This window comes from Coturnix japonica, chromosome 18 (assembly GCF_001577835.2).
Source record: "Coturnix japonica isolate 7356 chromosome 18, Coturnix japonica 2.1, whole genome shotgun sequence".
Taxonomy (NCBI): Eukaryota; Metazoa; Chordata; class Aves; order Galliformes; family Phasianidae; genus Coturnix; species Coturnix japonica.
Window position 1 is genome coordinate 5529190 of NC_029533.1, and position 14391 is coordinate 5543580.

Below are 14391 nucleotides of genomic sequence, written 5' to 3' on the forward strand. Positions count from 1 at the left end.
TGTGACTTCAGGCTTTGGAAGCTTCTGCTTAATTAAAAGAACATCTTAAAGGTTGCTTGAGATACCTGCAGCAATGCATAGTTTTTAATGTGAAAGCTGTTCTAATAAATTCATCTGATTCAGGGATAGCGTTAAGTCGTGCTGCAATGGAAAGAGGAAGAAAAGGATTTTAATTTAGGAGAAAAAGGCCCATTCCTTCCTTCATTTAATCTTTGAAGTTTTATTAGTTTAATTTCTTTTCTGTAACACGATGTTTCTTTTCCATTGCATAGGTTAGTCCTGATGTAGGGTGCTTTGGCACTCAACTGGCCATGGGGAGGACAGAGGAATGCAGGGCTGCACAGTGTTGGTGCTACTGCCCTCCGCAGTGTCCCCAGCCAACATGGAAGGAGCAGAGGATGGATGGCCCCAGGTACCCCCTGTGATACCAGAAGTGCTCGTGGGAGCATTTCACACATCTCTGACCTGCAGAGGATGAAGGACTCTTCCCCATACTCAAGGTAAAGCTATTTGATATCATTCACTGTGTATCCAGTTTAGTGCTTGGTTCATTGACCAAAGTGATGTTGCTGTGGTATTCTTGTCAAGGAGTGGTGATGCTCGTTGCCCACAGTGGCAAACCATAAACCCAGAGAGCCAGCTCTGGTATTTTCCTATTCTAAGGCATTGGTTTGTTGGGCTAAATGGTAGCTGGATCTGGCATTGGCTTGCTTGGTGTACATGAAGACCTTCAGAAGACACATGTGTGGGTATCTGCATTACTCCAACCTGATTTTTAAGTAGAAAGGGTATGTCACTTGCTTTAAGAGGAGAACATTGTAAATAAGTTCTTCTCGCATATGATGTTCTAAGGGTTTCTGAAGCTGAAGGGAGCCTTGTCCACTCCTGCTTACAGCCTGGGTGTGCGTCTCCTTGCTGCTGGATCCCCTCCAGCATCTGTTCCTCCTGAATGCTCCTTCTATTGGAGCATTGGTACCCTTGTGCTGGGTACCATGTTCTTGTACTTCAGGCTCTCAGGACTTAGAAATTTAGATCCACAGCCTCCCTGTATAGCATTGGGTGACTTCTTTACTTTCCCTGATGGCTGCCCTTCCTCCTTCTTGCCCTGGGCTGGCAGCCTGCATTCCTGTGGCAGGGTGGCTCCTCTCTCTCCATGTGGGGTTGGTATGCCGAGGGCCTGCTCTTGGTAAGAATCCCTTGGTGCTTATGGGGATATATAAATAAGTGAAAAAACCACTTGGTCTCCCTGGAGATGTGCTTAGTGTAGGGTATTTTTTTTTTTTTTAAGGCTAACCAGGCCTACACAACAGCTGTTGAGCAATCATCCGTCCTCTAAAAACAAATAAGGAGCAAGTCTGGTGGCCAAATGTTGCAGGCACATTGTAATGATTGTTAGCAAATTGCATTTGCGGTGTGGGGCTGCTTAACAAAACAGCTGCTGGCTTTGCCTCCCCTTCTCCTGTGTAACACTCGTTGTTTGGAGCCAATTCACTGGTGTGGTTGAGTGGGGGGGGGACCACTGCAGAGCTGGCTGCAGTCCCCGTAGGATGACATTTGCGGCGCAAAGAGAATCGTGTTGGCCATGGTGTTCTGCAGCATTGATGGGTTGGGGTTTTGTATCCCACAAGCGGAGGCTGTTTGCCTCCTACCTCATCTTCGTGAAGCCTGAGTGCTCTTGGGATTTCTGCATCTGGCTGGGAGAGGGACACAGTGCTCCATCCCAGCCCTCACACTGGAGATGGCGTGGGGAAAACACAGTGTGTCCCTTCTCCTCCTGCTCTTCCTCCTCCTTACCTTCAGCTCCCAACTCACCTGAGGTTTCCGAAGGTTGTGTGTTACATAGGACTGCCACAAGACGTATCTCTGTTGCTGGTTCACTCATAAAAAGATCTTGAGAGATGAGACGGGGTCCAGCCAGGATTCTTGGTTGAACACCTGTCATCTGGGTGTTCTGAGAGTGAAAGTCTTTCCCAAGATAACTGATGCACATGGTTGTAAAACAAATATCCATGGCTGCTTCCTCTGGATTATTTTCATTATTATGATTATTTGCTGGTGGTTTTTTTCAGCCTGGATAATGGAGAAAAGCTGAACTGGTTTCACTCTTTCAGTTTCTGGTCCAAAGTGCTCCTTTGGTTTAATGTGTTAATGAGGTGCTGTGCGGGCATGCAGATCTATGGGAGATATATCACAGCAGGGAAAAAGAGTTTTTGATATTTTAGAGATGCTGGATGCATTTTTCAGTTGTGAAAACTGGAGCCCAATGCCTTCAGTCATGCCATGTATCAGCACCAGAGAGCCTGCTGGCATTGCTATGGAGGGACAGCCCCGTTATTTCCCCAGAGAAGAAATTGCCAATGAGTGAAGAAACGGCCTTCACAAATGCAGGATTTCATAAATGCAAAATCTCCCTGAGTTGCACGTATCCTGGTTGGGCAAGACCATAATAAGGGCCTGAGTACATCAAATCCCGTGAGATGGAAGTGTCACTAGTGGCTGAATGTTTCCTGCCCTGCTCCAGAAGGGTCTGAAGTCTGAATGTCTGCCATCTCCAGGCAGGTTCTGGGGTGAGCTGGGAGCTGAGCTGAGCTGCTCTGGTGATGTTTGGTGGGAGCTTGCTGGGGAATGGATTAGGCTGCAGTTGGATTCTTCTTTGCTCTGAATGGTTCCTGACTGTAGGGGAAGAAGCATGCAAAGACGTTTGGGATTAAACTGGGCTGGGATCTAGAAATCCAGCATCCAGTCCTGCTTTGTGCTGGGGGTAAATCCCTTAAGCTCTCAATCTGTGTTGTCCACTTGTAGTGTTTTCTCACACCCTTTACCCATTTTGCTTATTTAAACTGCAAAATACTTCAGGTAGAAACTTGCGTTCCTTTGGTGGTGGCATGGCCTCACTCTGTGTATAATGACTTGCTACAGAGTCTCTGAAAATCCACGGGATTCTGTGTCAGCAACATTAAAATAGTTTTAACCCTTCATTTCACTGGAGTACCCAGCCATAGGGGTGGGAGATGGGTTCTCCTCCCCTTGCTCTATGGGCCACTTCTCCCACACTGATGCTAAAGGATGAACAGGATCCCCAGGATCCAGTCCAAGTCTGCCAGTAGATATTCCTCTTCTGGATCACAGTCTATTTCCCTCATAATGATGCTGTGCATGAGCCTCCCATGTGATGCTAATTAGTGCCAAGTCTGCATCTGTATAAGCAGCATTATAGGTAATAATGATTGCAGCCGTTTGTAATTACTCAGCCCTGAGCAGCAGTGCGATTCAGAACTAGCATCCCTTCTTGCAAAGAGACAGGGGAGCAATGGCAGGGTAGGGTCTGGTATTGGGCTTTTCCCTCAAGAAAGGGAACTGCAGTGGTGAATGAGAATGTCCTGGTGAGAGCTGTGTGCACAGCAGGTGACTGTCACTGCTCGTAGCTTGTCCCGAGCTCTGTCCCTTTGCTGAGATGCTTTCTTTCCAGCCCTGTGGCCTGTGTTCAAACCAGTGATGCAGTTTCATGTTTACGCTGTCAAACAACACATCTCCATCTCCAAACACTTGTCTTACGCAATAAGGTTCTCTGAGTTTCCACCCTGGCCTGGAGCAGTTCTGCCAAGGGCTGACCTAATAGCATCGATCCCAGCAGTGGGGACACTGAGACATGCCCCACTATGAGCAAAGCCAGAACCATTTAACACTGTCTGTGCTGCATCCAGCACAGAGGGGTCCCTCACTGCGTGCCTTCTTCTGGGAGGGGTCAGTGAGGGTGCAGTGATTTAGTGCCGCAGTGAAAGAGGACATCACAGCAGCGATTTGTTTGGGTTTGTACTGCTCGTAATTGCCTTTATTATTTTTAAGCTGGGAGAGCAGATTTGGGTTTTTGCAAACCATGCCCTCTGAAGCCCTGCTGCAGGCTGCCCAATGCTAACCACAGCATTTAATGTGCTGCAATGAGAAGGCTGTAGCCAGGTGCCCATCACTTCAAGGCTGGTGCAATTTTTTTCCTGAGCTTAATGTGAAGCTTGCATAAGGCTCTTAAAATTAGTGTTGCCTTTTAAGCCAAAGGGCCGGAATAAGGTTTACAAGCCATAAAAGCCTCTTATCAAAGTTGATTTCCTCCAACGCACCTTTCATCTTTTATAGTATTTGCTTTCCAAATCCTTGAACTTAAAAGGATTAAACAGGTTGAAAGGAAAAAAGGAGGAGGAAAGAGAAAACAAATAAGAAGGAAGATGGATGGAGTATGGATTATGAGAGGCTTGTATAAAATATGAATTAGGAGAAAGTCTGAACAGAGTTTTGTCGTTTTCCAAACTGCTGAAAGTCAAAGTGTGCTGGAGGTTTAACTTCAGTGAATACTTAATTTCTCTGGGTTATTTTTTCTTCTTTCCAAATATAATGGAGAATCTGAACAGGGGGATGTGAGAACTTACATATGTATACTTATATACATGCAGCTCTGCTCCATCTTCCATCCTGCAGTGGGATCATCCCTATCATTATCTCCCCATGGAGTAGGGCTGCCACATTTGCTGGATTGTGCTTAGCAGTGCAATGGAATTTGGAGCTGGCTACCCCATACTCTGCTCTTTCTCACCCAGCAGTGCAGGAGGCTGCCACGCAGCCAACCCTGCAGAGCAGAGGGAAGAGCCACCAGCCCACTCCTCTCGCTGTGCTTGTAGTCAGGAGGATCACATTAACTGCCAGAAGGTTGCAATCAGGGGCTTGGCCACGCTGGTTACGGGTCAGCAGGCAGGTCAGCCCTGCTGCCAGCCCGGTGTGTCTGGGGGCAGGCAAAGCAAACATAGTGCAAGCTGCAGCTGGGAACCAGTGCGACCTCCCCAGCCCACAGCATCCGCTGGGTGCTGCAGCACTGGTATTTGTGCTGCTGTCTCTGTGAGGGTTCAGAGCCCCGGGGATGGCAGAGCAAAGTGGTGCTGCCATAGTTCCTGCACCAGTATGCACAGATTGTGGCTCTGCCATTGGTTTTAGGGTGGTAGCAGTCACCCCTTGGCTGAGCTTGTTAATTTAGAGAGGGTAGAAGCAGAAGAGAACTCAGGGTTTGAAGCAGTCTCTCCCCAGCTGTTTTCCTCTCTGCTCTCCTGCAGGAAAGATGATGTAGTGGGAGGCTGTACTAGCACACAAGGCCCTGTGGGACTGTTAATGAGTGTCAGATCCTTTAACGACCCACTCATGTATTAGGTGGCCCTTGCAGGTGGGTTAATGGCTGAAGTCACTGCTCTTTGGACCAGTGTAGGTCTGCAGGGTTGGCCCTTTCAGCCTCAGAGTAATGGCACAAGATGGGGACGGGGCCATCCCTCACCTTCACCCTCTCCCCTTCCTCATGCCTGGATGCTTTGGAAGCCGCTTTTTAAATGTGCTTCTGACTGATGTGAGAGCAGGTGAATTCCCAAGGCGAAACCATAGAGTGGAGCTCAGCGATTAATGATTAAACCTGGGGCACCTCCGAAACTTCCCAACTACCTCCCTGAGAGTGCAAATGCTGTGAGTCAGAGTGCTGCAAGGATCCTGCCCTGAGGGATGCCTGCAGGGTTCAGAGAAGCTGTGGGTATCATGAGGAATGCTTGGAGAGCTCAGGCAAGATGTACTCCTGGGCACTGGGAGCCTCCCCTGAGTACATGTTGTGCTTGCAGAGCCATCCTTCACTGAGCAGGGTGCTGTTGGTCAGGACTGGGAGGGCTGTGGAGGGGAAGAGATGTAGAAGGAGAGATGCTGGAGATGGGATCCTCCTCTGGGCTGTCTCAGGCCAAGCTTTCCACTTTTCCTCCAACCTTTATTGAGCCTCTTTGGCAACTAGGATGAGCAGAGAGGCAGAGCACGGCAGAGATGCTGATTTAGCACTGATGATGTGGAAAACCATTCAGTGGCTGTTCAGAGAGGGGTTTGGAATTCATTGTAATGAGCAGAAAGTATCAGAGAGCAACGTGAAGGCCAGGGGGCATGTGGGTGGCTGGGAGCTTTCCTTGCTGAGCTGTAAGGGCAGCCCAGCACCCATCCAATAATTAAAATCTCAAACCCGTGCACAGTCCGGTTTGCCTTGGCTAAAACCAGTGTGAGAAACTTCCTTGCTGCATTTCTGTGTCGTCCGGGCTGAAGTGTTGTCATCCGAGGCTGCTTTGCATGACAATGCGCTGGGCTCTAATTATGCACAAGGATGCTAATAGGCACAGAGCGTGCTGGATCTCCATGGGAAAACTATCTGTTTGTGAGGGGCTGGGAGGGGGGAGGAAAGAAAAAGAAAATCCACCCAAACAAAATAAACCATGACAGTTTGGGAAGGGAGGAGGAATGGGGGAGAGGAGAGGGGATGGGGGAAGGCGAGTATGGAGCTAATAAGGCTCAGTTTAGGCTGTTTACATGGTCTTTTTCTCCCTGCTAAGGGACACTCCTATGGTGCTGATAATCTGCCATGATCTTGTGTTGGGTGAAGCTGGATCTCTTATTTGTAATTATCAAACAGGAGCAACAGCTCCAGCACCCATTGGTCCCACTTATTGTACTGCAGTAGCAGAGAAATCATTGCTTCACAACTGAAGAGAAGGCAGCTGGAAAGTCAGGTCTATATCTAGGGCTCACTTAGAAGCTGCTCTTCCCAAGGGGAATAGCATTCTTTTTCTGAATGCCGTTTTGATTTTTTTTCTTCCTATGTTATTTATGAGAGTATTTTGCAAAGGGAGGGGTATGGGAGCAAGGGAGCATCGTCCTTTGTGTCCTCCTGAGTCCTCGGGGCATCAAGTCCACTTGCTTGAGAAGGCTGAGGTAGCACTGGAACGGGGAGTACTTGGAATGGCCATAGATAGAGCAGCATGAGCTTTCCAGGTCCATAGCATGACAGAAGGGATGACTGTGGGAATGTGAACCAGGTAAGGAGGGCACTGGGCCCTAGGAACCCAGTAGGGTAGTGGTAGAGCAGGTTGGATCTTGAGGACTTAGGTTGGCCATCTTTAGGAAAGCAGACAAAATCTGGGGCTGTGTGGAGCTGTGGAAGGAAGCTGCTGACCACACACTTGACACCTGCCATGGTGTGAAAATGTGTGACAGATGCCTGGATGGAGGCTGCTAAGTGCAGTGCTGCCATTAACCCTCATTAAAATGCTCCCTCACTTAGTGAATGCAAAGAGCATTAAGGAGCCAGGTGCAGTAGTCTGAGGAGCTCAGACCTTTCACTCTCAGTTGGTGTTGATGGAGTCATCTGGCTTTAATGATATTGGCATTACCTGCTCTGTTGGTGTTTAAAACAGGGGATGGATGCTTAAAGGGTTTATTTCTGCTTTTTCTTCCTAACCTCCCTGTGTGCTGCAGAAGTCCTGAGTGAGTGTGTATCTGTGGGTAAGGCATGCTGTCACTGTGCTGGGTGGATGGAAGCTGCTCTGGGAAGGCTCTGGAGATCCTATCAGTAATCTCAACAGTCAGGACTGAACCCTGATGATCTTGAGTCTTATTAGCACAGTTGAACATCTCATGATTAGAATGGGTTCATCTCAAGTCTTTCCATGCTGTTATCTCTGTTTAAGAGAGATAGTTTGTCTTTCCTGTTCTTCCAGGAGAAGCTTGGTCTCCAAATGGTTTCAGTACTCTATGTTGCCATGAAACATCTCACCAAGGAAGGGATGAGAGATAGGATTGCCCTGGTGCCTGGCTAGTAGAACCTGTAGGATCTACTGGGCTGGGTGTCCCTCTGAGCTGGCAAAGCTTCCCCATGCCACAGTAGGGATACTGGGCTCAGAGGAGCCAGCAGCTCCCTGGAAAGCACCCTCCTGCTACCTGAGCACCACTGCAGAACCTTCCCCCTAAACATAGTATGTGCCATCGTGACGCCAATGAGCTCAATGGCTTTACATGGTATGATGGAGAGGAAAACTTGAGCCTGACTTGCTCCAAATTGTTGGGGACTGGGGGAGGGAAGGGAGGGCGTAAACATCCAAGTTTGGAAAAATAATTATCTGCGAATGAAAAACTCTGGGTTTTACCCTGAGAAAAAGGGGATAGACAGCCTGACAGACCTGATGACAGACTGAGTTCGAAAGCACCCTGGCCCCACAGTGCGGAGAGATGCCTTATTGTTTGATCTGGCTGTGAGACAGATTAGCAGCCCCAGGTGGAAAGTCATAATCTGCATTTAAATGGGCCGGTTATAAAAGGTAGGGAGCCCAAGAGCCCGCAGCATTATGCTGTGTCTTTAGGACTCCGTAATCTCTCTTTATTTTCTCCGCAGTCTGACCTGGGGGCACAGTTTCTAATTACCAGGTCACCCTGCTAATATTGTCATTTCCAGCCAGTGGGTGTGAAACCATAGCAACACCACATTTGCTTCCAAGTTTCTAGAGGAATAAAATTTGCCTTTTAATCACAGAAAATGACTGGTTGTCTCCCCAGCCCCCCAACTTACTCCTCACTAAAGGCAATTTGCTATTGGGGCTTTTTCCAAGATATTCCAGAGCGGTCTATTTGGAAGCTTCAAACCAGTGACCAAAGCTTTGGTCTATGGGCTGGTAGGCTCCCAGTGGGTTGGTCTGAATCACAGAATCATTAAGGCTGGAAAAGATCACTAAGATCATCAGGTCCAACCCATCACCCATGTCTGCATACCAAAGCCTCACATAATGCAATTGCCCTTCACCAAAGAAACCCCAAATTTTGTTCATAGGATGACATTTTGCCTTCAAAGTGTTGCAGGTGAGCTGGCCAAAGAGAGAAGGAAGAGAAGGGTTACAACAGTGAACTTGGGAGTTGGCCTCAATGACCCTTATTGGTTCCTTCCGATTTGGGGTTATTCTGTGGTTCTAATCCTTATCTCTCAATAGCCAGAGCAATACCCACATGAGGTTGTTATGAGCCAAGATTATTTTGTCCCCTCAAAGTAAAGAATAAAACTGAACTGGGATGAGTCAGCATTGGAATGTGGGGATGTCCACAAGGATGCGCTGGAGGCTGCCCAGTGAGAATGGAGGTCATGATGGAGTGAAGCTCTGCTCCATAGCACCTGATGCTGCAGCTCTATGCTGCACACAGCCTGGGTTTCAGAAGCAGTTTGTGACTCAAAGCGAGTCAGACGTGAACTGGAATCACATTGTAAGGTGATTTTCCAGCTGACAGGAGTAGGTTAATTGTAAACTGTCTACTGAAGCTTTAAAACTCCTGTCCAACCGTATTATTAGCAGTTTAAAATTTATGGAGTGAGACTTTGCTTGGTGATAGTTGGTTTGTGCCCAGACAACGTGTGTAATTAATCCCCACACTGGGGGAAGGAAAATCAAATTTCAACCTTTTTTTTTCTTTCCCTTTGGCTCCTCTTGGGGTGTGCAGGGGATCCGGCTGGGCTGCAGGAGCACAATGGGGAGCAGCCAGGTCATAAGAGTGAGAAATGTCACTTTGCAGTGAGGGGAACTCTGGGCTGGAGAATGAGAGAGTCCCCTGAAATAGCAGGTGAGCTGGAGCTGGGGTCTGGGATCAGATGCTATTATTTGGGTTTGACTGGGGCTGGAGCCCACTCACTGCAGGAGGTGGGACCAGGACCCTTGTGCTGCCCCTTTTCTCTGCAGCTTTGGCTCCAGTTGGCTCATGGACAACCCCATGTTCTGCAGACTATGGGTTGCCCCAGGTCAGAGCTATGGCCTTGTTAAAAGTGCCCTTAATTCCCAGGTTGAATGGCTGCATCTGTCTGGCTGCAGTAGCCTGGGTTCCCCCTCTCTGTTACTACATTTGCTCCCTGTGCAGTGGCTGCAGCGCTTGTGAGCTCATGGACTTAACCCTCAGACCTTCCCACTGTAAACTGTTTTACTCTCTGAAAGCTGAGAGCAGCTCCCAGGCAGCTAATTAATTAGAAACGTGGATTCGGAGGCTTGTTTCCCTTCCCTCTGTGTAGCTGCTGTTATTTCTTATTTCAAATGACTTTTTTATTGAGCGTCTTATAAACATGACTCTGTTTTAATGGAGAAATTGCTCCCCTCCCACCTTGGGCTTTATAAACAGCACATCTCCAAGCTCAGCTGCTCCTGATGCTGTCAGCCTCTACATGTGTGTGTGTGCATGGATGCACACACACACATGCAGAACTAAAACAGGAGTTTGGTCATGGGTTTGCTGAGCAGCTCGGATCCAACCAAGCTCCAGTTGACTTCAATAGAGCCCTGCCTGGTTTATGAGCCTTCGGAGCACAGCCTGAGCAGGGGCAGCTTGTATAACGGCCGTGCATGATTAGTGCTTGTATTACAATAGCACTTCAGGACCCCAATTGCGGCTCAGCGCCCCATTAGAGTAGTCCTTGTACAAACACGTCATAAAGACATGGGCTCTGACCCAAGCAGCTAACAATTGAGGTCTTTATAGCCCCCGAAGCACCTTAGGATCAATTATTTCTATTACAGTAGCACTTACGGCATGTCTGTGCCCACGCTGCGCTGTCTGTGGGCTGTGCTGGGAATCTGGGGAGCTGCAGGCTTTGCTGGTGGACCTGTGAGTGATGTTTAGTACTGAGGAAAATTGCTGGGGGAGCAGCAGGAGAAGGTGTGGGAATTTAGTGCTGTTAGCATGGCCCTGGATGCAATGGGTGCTGCACACCCCACTGCTCCAGTATTGAGCTGGTGCTGCAAGCCTTGTGCTTGTGGGTGCAGGAGAAACCCTTGCAGGCAGGTGCAGCACCTAGTGAGGCTGAGCAGTGGGATGGGGGACCAGCAGTGGCTGTGTGTCTTGCAGCACTGCATGGTGCAGGCTGCCTCCCCAGGACCTGCTCTCTGAGCAGTGAGCTGCTCCAGTTCTCCCTGAATCCCCATCCTTACCTGTATCATGCCCATGTCACTGTAAGCCTGGGGTTCTGCTGAGATATTTAAAGGGTATTTTTCATATTTTCCCTAATTCCTTGGACCCGTTTATGCTTTGTGCTTTACCTATTCCAGATGGGTTTATCATTGCAGCAGTACTCCAACCATCCCAGCCAACTTTGGCTGCAGTTGGGAGGGATGGCAGGCTTCATTTGTGCCCTCTGGGGTGGGCACAGCTCCCTCCCTAAGGCTGGGATGCAGGGGAAGCCCAGCTCGCTGCTTTTCCTTTGACATATAAATCTCCACCCCATTTAACTGCCTGCTCCCTGGAACTGGGCCCCAAGAAAGGGAAAAAGAGAAACCCCAGCAAAACTCACTTGCCCAGCACTGCTGTGATATATCACTGCATCCCAAGTGCTGCAGCTGGGCAGGAGCTGTGGCTGCCGGCGGGATCCCGGCTCACAGCTGGCTGAGATCTCTCCTCCTCTCTGGGAGAAAGCCCCGGCTTTAATTTGATGTCAACATGAACAGCTGGCTGAGGAAATGCAAATCGCAGCTCTGCTTCTCAGCAGCTGACACCGCTGCAGGCGGGCGGGCTGCTGAGCTCAGGGAGCTGCATGTGGCTGGGTGGGCGCAGAGCTTGGTGTGATGGGTGCTGTAGGGAGCTGAGCTCCAGAGATTCCTAAGAGAAATCCTTATAAGTTCATAAAAGTACATAGAATTTCTTAAAAATTCTTAAACATTGGCTTATTTTTTGCAATAGTACAGCAGAACTGCCAGTGCACATCTCATCCCTGTGCTGCCCACTGCAGCCACAGCACTGTGCAGGAGCCAGGGGGCCTCTGGGGGTGCCCCCCACCCTGCCCTGCCCTGCAGCTGTGCCGCTCCCTGCCCTGCTGCCTCTGAACCCGCCGTGCAGCATTGCACATCTGTCCTGCACCCGGCTCTGTTATCTGCAGCGGCTCAAACCTGCCCTGCAGCATTGTAAGAGTTCCCTTGGATTCATTTATTTATTCCCCCCCCCCCTTCTAACCACTCCTCCTGCTCTGCTTTCTAGCACAAAGTGCCCTGAAGCTGTGTAGCTTTTGTAGCATTATTTTTTTGCTCTGGGTGCCCCCAAGTCCCAGCTAGGGGGACAATGTGTGGGGGTCAGGAGCTCAGTACTGTACAGGGACCCGGCTCTGGCTCTGCTCTGAGCACGTTGCAGCCCACACCATAAGTAAACAGTGCCGAAGTTATAGGTCCGGGGTTGGGTCATGAGCTTTGCTCTTTTGGTTTGGTGTGAGGAGGATTTCCCCAAGTTGTTTCTGGCTGGAAGGTGGGATCCAGCCTCCCTCCCCCCTCTGGAGCTGTGCACCTCTAGGGGTGTTTCTCAGCTTCTTGCTGGGCTGCATCCCAACACACCTGCATAGGCATCAGGAAGGCAATGGTGTTGTGTTAATAACCCAACTTTCAGGCTCCGGTGGGTGAGGGGGAACCCAATGTGTTCCCCCCCAGCGTGGGGCTTGAGTGATGCTGACCCCAACGAATGTGCAAAGTCAGTGAATCCCTTTTGGTTAATTGGCTTAAGGGCTGCTGGTAACAGGAGTCAGGATGGTAGGACACGCAGTGGCTTTGCACTGCAGGAGCCATGCAGGGTTGTGCAGAACCCCTTTGGGGCAGAGGGGAGGAGCAGAAGTGGGTGCCACCCCATTGCACTGCGCCGTTCAGGGGTCATTAATGAAGTTTTCCCTGTGCTGTTCCCCATAATACACCCCAAATGCTGTAGGATGGAGATGCGGGGTTTGGGACTGTGCATGCTTGGAGCGGTGGTGTATCTAACTGAGTTAGTGGTGCATCTAACTGAGCCTCCTTGGGAGGCTGTTAATAAATCAGACACCAGTGGGGGGTTTTTCACTTTTAATACAACGTATATTTATTGCAAACAATAATATACAAAACAAAAACACCCAAAAAAAAGGTAAGTTTCACAAAGAGGAAGATCTTGCAACCAAAACCAACTTACCTAGAGACAAAAATATGATTTAAGTGACAGGTCTTTTTAAGTTACAGAAATACTTTAACAAAAAAAAAAAACAAACCAAAAACAAAAAACGAACAACAAAACCAGATCTGCTTTTATACAGAAATAGAGAGATGCCGTATGATAAGAGTGCTTTCAGATTTCTCCTACTGAATCCCTACGAAAACAAAAAGTTAACAAATATATCATTATTATTATTATTATTATTATTTTAAATTAAAAACAAAAGAAAGTTGGCTGTCTTTTTTAAAAAGCAATCCTTAACCGTTCAGCCACAGCTTCACCAAAGTCCACACAACCCCCCCCTACCCCAGTGCTGCGCTGGGGGTGGAAGGCAGAGATGGGGTCTGGTTGTGTCCCATAGAGCTGAGGCAGGAAACGAAGGCAAATGATTCAGTGATGCGCTACATTTGCAATCTTCAGTTTGTCCGACATTTTTCGATAGGTCTGGAGGTTCTTTTTATTATTATTTTTATTATTATTATTATTATTTTCCAGTTTCTCCTTAAGAAAGCAAAATAAAAGGGAAGAGCGCGAGTTGGTCCAAACCGAGGACATGGATTCCAAAAAACAACAAAACGCAACAACAACAAAAGAATAGTAATAATAATAATAATAATAATAATAAAAGAATTAAGAGAGATAAATAAAAAGGACTGGTTACAGTTCTGACCATAATTTAACAGGCACCGTTACCTTCCCAACAACGCTCCCGCAACGTCATCACTCTTTGAAGGGACTTAAAATATAGAAAGGGAGATTTCTTTTTTTTTTTTTCCTCTTTTATTTTCTTATTAAATGGCGATTAAAAATTGCTCTTCTCGGGGAATAAACTCAGTCTCTGTTGACCCCTCTGGGGTCGGGGACCCTCACTGGGCTGTGCGCACAGAGCTGGGCTGACTGACCAGCACAGGGCTGCTTTAAGGCTTCTTCAGAGCGTTGGGTTTATATTTTTTTGCTGGTTTCTTTTTTTTTAAGGCTCAAGGTTGTGAAAAAATAACGACAAAAAATCTCCATCCGGACGCTCTTTTTTAGTTATTTCAGTTCTTTCTTTTTCCTTTTGCGTTACTCTCGAGTTAGAAAAATAGAAAACCTTTTTCTTCCCCATCCCTGCTGTGCTGAGCCTACGCAGCACCGATGGCAGCCAGAAGCACGTGGGCCCCGCTTTGCTTTTCTCTTTATTTTCTTCCTCTTATTAATTTCTTAGAGAGAAAAAAAAGGGACACTGAGCGATACAAAAATACCTCTGACCACACAAAAAACACCCCCCCAGCGCCGCCCCTGCCAAGCATTCAATTTGCATCTGTTGGAAAAATAAAGAGCATTTTTACCCCCTCCCCCCAAAAAACATCTCTACAAAATAGGTATAAATCCCCTCAAATTGGTAACGAATCATACACAGTACATACTAAAAAGTATTTAAAATAGAGAATATTTCCTCACAGAGGACTGAGCTTTTTCTTTTTTCTCCCCCCCTCCCAGCCCCATTTTTTATTTTATTTTATTATTTTTTTTAATTAACTGCTAAAAAAAAAATTTATAAACCAAAAAAAAACCAGCCCAAAACCCTCAAGAAACCCAACTCATCACCAATGTCCA

The 14391-nt window shown here is 47.9% G+C and overlaps 1 long non-coding RNA gene across 20 annotated transcripts in view; it reads left to right on the forward strand.

The window, feature by feature from the left end:
* Positions 1-14391, forward strand: part of LOC107322215 — a 148058-nt gene that overhangs the window by 83657 nt on the left and 50010 nt on the right. For all 20 annotated transcript variants that reach the window (XR_004309188.1, XR_004309195.1, XR_004309197.1 and 17 more), the window contains exon 4: positions 273-500. This is a non-coding gene — a long non-coding RNA (uncharacterized LOC107322215). The remainder of the gene's footprint in view (positions 1-272; positions 501-14391) is intronic.